General features: G+C 37.3%; 1 long non-coding RNA gene across 1 annotated transcript; it reads right to left on the reverse strand.

The window, feature by feature from the left end:
• Positions 1 to 680: 680 nt before the first annotated feature.
• Positions 681 to 1,450, reverse strand: LOC123504554. The gene is made up of 3 exons (XR_006674865.1): positions 1,084 to 1,450; positions 886 to 955; positions 681 to 716 (listed from the first exon to the last, which is right to left on the reverse strand). It is a non-coding gene; the product is annotated as an uncharacterized LOC123504554 (long non-coding RNA).
• Positions 1,451 to 6,658: the final 5,208 nt, after the last annotated feature.

Here is a 6,658-nt window from a genome sequence, read left to right on the forward strand (position 1 = left end):
GGCGCTACGTATCTCTCTTCTTTTTCTAGAATATATCCAGTTTCAAGTATCATCCCTCGTTTCACTCTCTCTTTCTCTCTTTTCAGTAACTACAATTCAGCCATACTACTCTCTCTCTCTCTCTCTCTCTCTCTGTCTGTCCTATATATTTTTTTTTCTCGCCTTAAACCAAAGTCCTGCTCTTCACTTCCTTCCTTCTTCTCTCCTCCTCCTCCTCCTCCTCCTCTTTGTCCCCAGAGCGCTTCCCAACGCCACTCATCTTCCCAATTTCCTTCCCGCTCATCGTTTCCGTACCTACTCTTCCCTTTTATCTCATAATTCTCTCCTACTCACCCGTCGCCGCCTCCTCCTCCTCCTTCTCCTCTTCTTCCTTTCTTTCCGATTCTGTTTCTCTTCTTCATCTTAACTCTTTTTCCTTTCCATTCTGTATTCCTTCACTTGATGTAACAGGATAAGTGGCACTAAGGGAAGCATGAGTGATGTTAGTAGTGTTCGCGTGGTTAGTTGAGTAGCCAAGTTGTTATTGTGTGTGTGTGTGTGTGTGTGTGTGTGTGTGTGTGTGTGTGTGTGTGTGTGTGTGTGAATTTCGGGGTGTTGCAAGAAGAGCTCTGGTGGATGTAAAATGTGGGTATATGTGTGTATAAAGTTAGTGTAGTGTAGGATAATGACTATGATTGGGCTGACTTGCTGTATCTTGATTTATTGATTGATTCAGCCTGCAAATTTAATGTCAACATAAACACAGCATACCTCAATATCATGTAACTCCCTTCAATATCTTGTAACTTCACCCAGTAAACAGAAGAATAAACATAAGATGAACACATATCCCATTCTATTATTCACTATTGCAATGACACACGATACATATAAAATAGTACTCACAAAATGACCGCCCATCATCAGCCAAGGCAGACTTCACCACATGTCTGATTACAGCATTACCCCAACTATGCTGCAAAGTTACACTTAATCAAATCCTCCTATCAGCACCGCATTTAATATAACACCAACCAATATGCACAATCAGCGGCATAACATAAGTCAAACAAATCAGAGAAATAATGTTATCACAAAACTCACCTCAGTCAAACAACCGCCACTCACCCCTGACAGGCACCAACTGTACCTCTGCCTACCTTACCCCTACACCCTGAGTGCGGTATAATATATATCCGTGTTACATACACAGACCCTAAAAGAAAACTTCCTCTTGACAAACAAATACACATTACTAACCAATACCAAACTTGTTAATAAGTAAGAAAACAATATATGTATCTCAATAATAATTACAATTCTTGTCATATATGCCAATAACAATTATACAGTAACTGGAATACAACCCGTGTCTACACCTCTTTCCAACCAATGACAGCGACACACACTGCCCGCTCCACATTCAAAGGTGCCAACAATGACATTATAATTCTAATATGATGAGAATCATATTACAGTTAGGTCTCTCTGTCTCTCTCTCTCTCTCTCTCTCTCTCTCTCATACACACCGGCTTAAATGAGTAAACACCGTCCATCTTATGCTATAAAACTCAGATGTGTGTACCTGTATATCATTAATTATTGACAAAAAGACTTCAGTTTTCGGGGCTATGGCTCTTCATAACTTTACTTTGATCATCCCTCCTTTTCATCTACACACAAAAAACAAAAATGAAAATATGAATAAATATGAATAAGTAAATAAATAAATAAATAGATAAATAAATAGATAGATAGATAGATAGATAGATAGATAGATAGATAAAAAGATGAAATGAAATAAAATCAAATAATTGTAATGGCTTCTAGGATGTTCAGCACACTAAATTGAAGACATTGCGCTGAAGACAAGACTAAGTAAACGAATAATTAAATAAACGAATATGATAAATTAATTCGTTAGTAAATACATAGATGAATAAAAAATATTGATGAAATTCTGTCTAGGCAGCAGATTAAAATTTTTCTATACGTCACAATTCAAAGAAAGGAAGTCGGAAAAAAGGAAAGAAACGACCCTTAATGAAGGTTTTCTTGCTTCATCTAATCTGTGTTTTGAGGCGAGATTTATATGAAGAAGTCTCTCGTTCAATCAAAGTGAACCAACCATGTATATATTAAGTTGCTCTAACATTTAAAAAAGGATGTGCAGTAATATTCCGTCTTATGGCTATTTCGACAGCTATCAAGAGACCAACTCGCTTGGTCTAATTTCTTTTTTCATCATTGATAAATTATTCCAAAAAAGTCTTTATATCATACTTTATAAAAAACCTAACTTTGTCATCAGCAGTAATGGAATAGCGTATAAAAGATATTTTCAGTTATCTTGTTACCAACAAATTTGTATTCTGAATGAGGAAACAAAACAGCAAAGAGAACAATCGAAATCACTGACCTTCTTCATGATCTATCGGATCCGCTATCATGTTCACATGTCGGGCGTCACTGCTCCTGAGCCAAGAGTGCCAGAGAGGGCCGCCGGCCAGGATTCGCTATCTTGAGTAATCCTGTGTATCCGTAGCAGCTCTCTAGATTCTTCCAGCAGCCAGCAATCGACTGCCAGGCGAACGATTCGCTGACGGCAACAAGAGAATCTCAGCACTAGCATAATCCCAAGATGCCCTTCCCACCGCCAGTACCTCACAAATCTTGATCGCCATAAGAATCCGTTTACCAATTTTTTCACACATTCTTCACCAAAGCAAAGAGAATTCACCAGTCAGCTTTCAGAATAAAAAGGATAACAATGGCTGCACCAAAACGGCACACATAAATTATCTTATTTTCTTTCACTTCATTATACCAAAACAGCATGATTTTATTTCTAATGTAAGTCATTCTGAGACTTTTGACCTTTGAGACGATTCGTCAGAACAATTTAAATTCAACCGCAATAATCAGATTCGTCAGGCCTCTGGATTCTAAAGGCGGCGTCACACTAGCACTTTTCCGTCTTCTTTTTCTGTCAATTTTCTGACGACTGTCAACTTTCGCAGACGGTGGCCGTCACACACAAGCTTGCTTCCGCCTTTGCCGCGCTTGTCGATTGTAAACAAACATGGCTCCTCATTCATCCCAGCAAGCCGCGACTTTTTTTCACCTTATAATGTAATCAGCTGTTCTGTGATCCCAAAGGCAACGGTGACCTCTAATACTCTCTATGAGAAATTCGTCAGAGTGTTTTGTCCACTGACAGATAACATAACTGCTCATCTTGGCCAGCTACTTGGAACTTGCCTTGGAAATTTTCAAAAGCGTCGCACATTCGCACTCCCCAGGAAATGTACACAAACAACTGAGGAACTTTTCATTGCTAGGCTAGAAGAAAAAAATGTGTATACAAATATGTATTCATCAACTTATTTAAATTTCATCTGTCATGATAATGGCATTCTTCCGTTTAACAAATATTCTTTTTTTTTTTAATATAAGTATTGATTAGAAACCATAGATCTTATTTTGACTAAAAATTGGCGCTAGATGAAAACGATGCGTTCCGTCTGACTCAGGACGACGGAAAGAGTTGACAGAAGAGTAAAAAGACGACGGAAATCGCCTGAGTCGACGGAAAAAGTGCTAGTGTGACGCCACCTTAAGTCTTCGAATCCAGGAATCGTCTCCCGCCCTGACCTTGTGGTAGACCTTCGTTGGCCGGCTTATTATATTAACACAGCAGGTGTAACTCAACTGATACGGCCCAGTGAACCTTAAAGGTAAAGTATACCCACAGGTTAGAAATTAAGGGAGTTTCCGTTGTATAGCCAGTTACTGAGTGTAGGGATCTTTATGACAAGTCTTACTCTCGTCTCCCACTAGGTCCTGCGTTGTGTTTGTTGTGTGCACGTGTGTGTGTGCGTAGGTGGTCCTCTCATTTGTGGCTAGATTCCGCTGGTATACTAGCTCACCTCATCCGATATACTGCCTGAGGAGCTACATGAAGGTACAGTGCAGCCTATAGTCAGTTATTACCAACCTAGTAAAGAAAGCTTGCCTGTAGTTATAAGATAGAATAAAAGGTGGTTGGTCACCAAGAAGGGCCTCCTTGCGCAGCTGAGAAAATGGTTGCCATGGTAACGAGGACATATCCCGACAAAGAAAACGGAGTGAAAGCTAGGCAAAATCAACTAATACTTGATTATTTTTTTTTTAATGATTGAAAGTGTGTGTGTGTGTGTGTGTGTGTGTGTGTGTGTGTGTGTGTGTGTGTGTAAGAGAGAGAGAGAGCATAGAATAATGTCAGGAATCATATGGTCCTTGTATTTACTGGTTTGAAATGTGTTACCTAAAAACCAGCATGAGGAAAAGGGTAGTTATAAACCTTACATCTCCTTAGATATAAACACTGTATTCGTCACTATTATTATCTAAGTGACATCACCAAAAAGCAATGCGCACCTCATTCATGTTTTTAGTCATGCAATGAATCTCTCTCTCTCTCTCTCTCTCTCTCTCTCTCTCTCTCTCTCTCTCTCTATTTACGCATGTTTCCAGTATAAACATTGATAACAAAGTGTGTGACCGTAGTGGAATGCATCGTGAAATCTCAGAGTTTACCTGATGCTGCATTTTCATTCACCCATTTCTGTCAGAACACAAACAACTCCTTCCGTCACAGACAAAAATCGCACAGGGTTGACAATAACTTCACCTGCTCTTGTATTCAAGGAACTATTCCAGAAAATGTTTCGTTGTTAGCCATGTGTCCCATGCTGAAAACTCCAGGTTCATGTTATTTGCTGCCACTACCTCAAAGAAGCTATTTTTTTATCTTCTTCTTCTTCTTCTTCTTCTTCTTCTTCTTCTTCTTCTTCTTCTTTTCCTTCTTTTCCATCTTCTTTTCTTTTTCTTCTTCTTCTTTTTCTTCTTTTCCATCTTCTTTTCTTCTTCTTTTCCTTTTTTTCCATCTTCTTTTCTTTCATAAACAACAAAAGACAAAAATAAATTATCTTATAAACATTAGTGCAATTTCCATCAATATTCTTAATATATTTGTAGTGTGATTTCTCAAACACAAGAGGTCGTCGAATTCCTTTCCATAAGAGTTTTATCTATGGTAATAATTTTTTTAGGTCATATACTGTTCCAGATATTTGTTTACTCTCAGAATACTCGGAAATTCAATAGGAACACTGTGTTGTTAATCCGTACTGAAAAAAAAATACAATTATCTAGGGACTTATGCATGGTATGTGGATGTGTCTACGTATGGCCTGTTTGAAAAAATATGTATTCTTTATCTGTTTATATAATCATTTTTTTATCATTTTTTTGTAGGGAGGGACGGGTTTCAACTCTTCATGTCTGTTTCTGTGAGATCTAACTCTGTATATATAGTGTGTTTAATTTAGCATTTTCATTCCTATCACTACATGACATTTTTCTTTATCCATTTTTTTTTTTTTTTTTTTTTTTTTTTTGCTCGCTCTTTTGCACTGACATTTTCGTTTAAGTTCAGTTTTGATTGATCTCCTGCGTTGACTTCGAGATCATACTCTCTGTCAGTAAGTCGGTCAGTCTTCTCAGTTTGTTTGTCAAACCAAGCCAGCTAAGTATGACGCATTTTGGTTCATCATCTACACAACATTTATTTATTTTATATTTCTCTTTCACTTGCCATATCATATTTCATATTTAAAGAGTATGAATACTTTCGTAATAATAAATAATTAGGCAATAGATAAATAGATAGCAAATAAATCAAATTATATAAATTTAAAAAAGGTGGTTTTTCGGAAGTTTAGCACAGTAAAGGAAAAATATTGCTCTTAATAGAAGACAAGTAAACGAATAATTGAATAAACAAATATTGATTATTTAATTAATTGTTAAATACATAGATAAGATAAAAAAAAAATATTGAAGAAATTCTGTGTAGGCAGTAGGTTATAGTTCTTCTATAAGTCACTTTTCAAAGAAAGGAAGTCGGAAAAAAAAGAAACGAGCCCCAATGGTGGTTTTCTTGTTTCATTTAATGTATGTCTTGAGGCGAGATTTATATGAAATAGTCTCATTAAATTAAAGTGAATCAACCATACATATATTAAGGGGCTCACCTATTTAAAACAGGATGTGCAGTAATACCCCGTCTTATGGCTACTTTGATAGTTATCAAAATACCAACTTGTTTGGTCCAATATTTTCTTTCATCATTGATAAATTATTCCAAAAAAGTCTTATTTATGTGATACTTTATTACTTTATTGAAACATATCTTTGCCATCGAAAAGATATTTTCAATCCTGTTACCATGACAAGTAACAGCAAGACAGGGAGTGTAGGTTGGGCTTCCTCACTCGGGGTAATGGTTTCCTAGCGGGTGGGCTTTGAGATAGGAGGTACCCCAAAAAGTATCCCCTTTAGCCCAGAAATTCCCGTGAAAAGTCCACATGGTATAAAAAAAAAAAAAAAAAAACAGTCGAAATCACTGACCTTCTTGATCTACAGGATCCGCCATCATGGCCACATGTCGCGCAGCACTGCTTCAAAAGTGCCAGTTCTCCTTGGCCGTCTTGACATACACAGCAGGTCTAACTCAAGTCTATTTACCGATACAGCTCGATGAACCTTAACGGGAAAGTACACCTGGAACTTCTTAGAGAATAAGAGAGTTTCCGTTGTATAGCCAGTGACAGAAATTGAATTTCTCACTCGTCTC

Source organism: Portunus trituberculatus, chromosome 16 (genome assembly GCF_017591435.1).
Source record: "Portunus trituberculatus isolate SZX2019 chromosome 16, ASM1759143v1, whole genome shotgun sequence".
Taxonomy (NCBI): Eukaryota; Metazoa; Arthropoda; class Malacostraca; order Decapoda; family Portunidae; genus Portunus; species Portunus trituberculatus.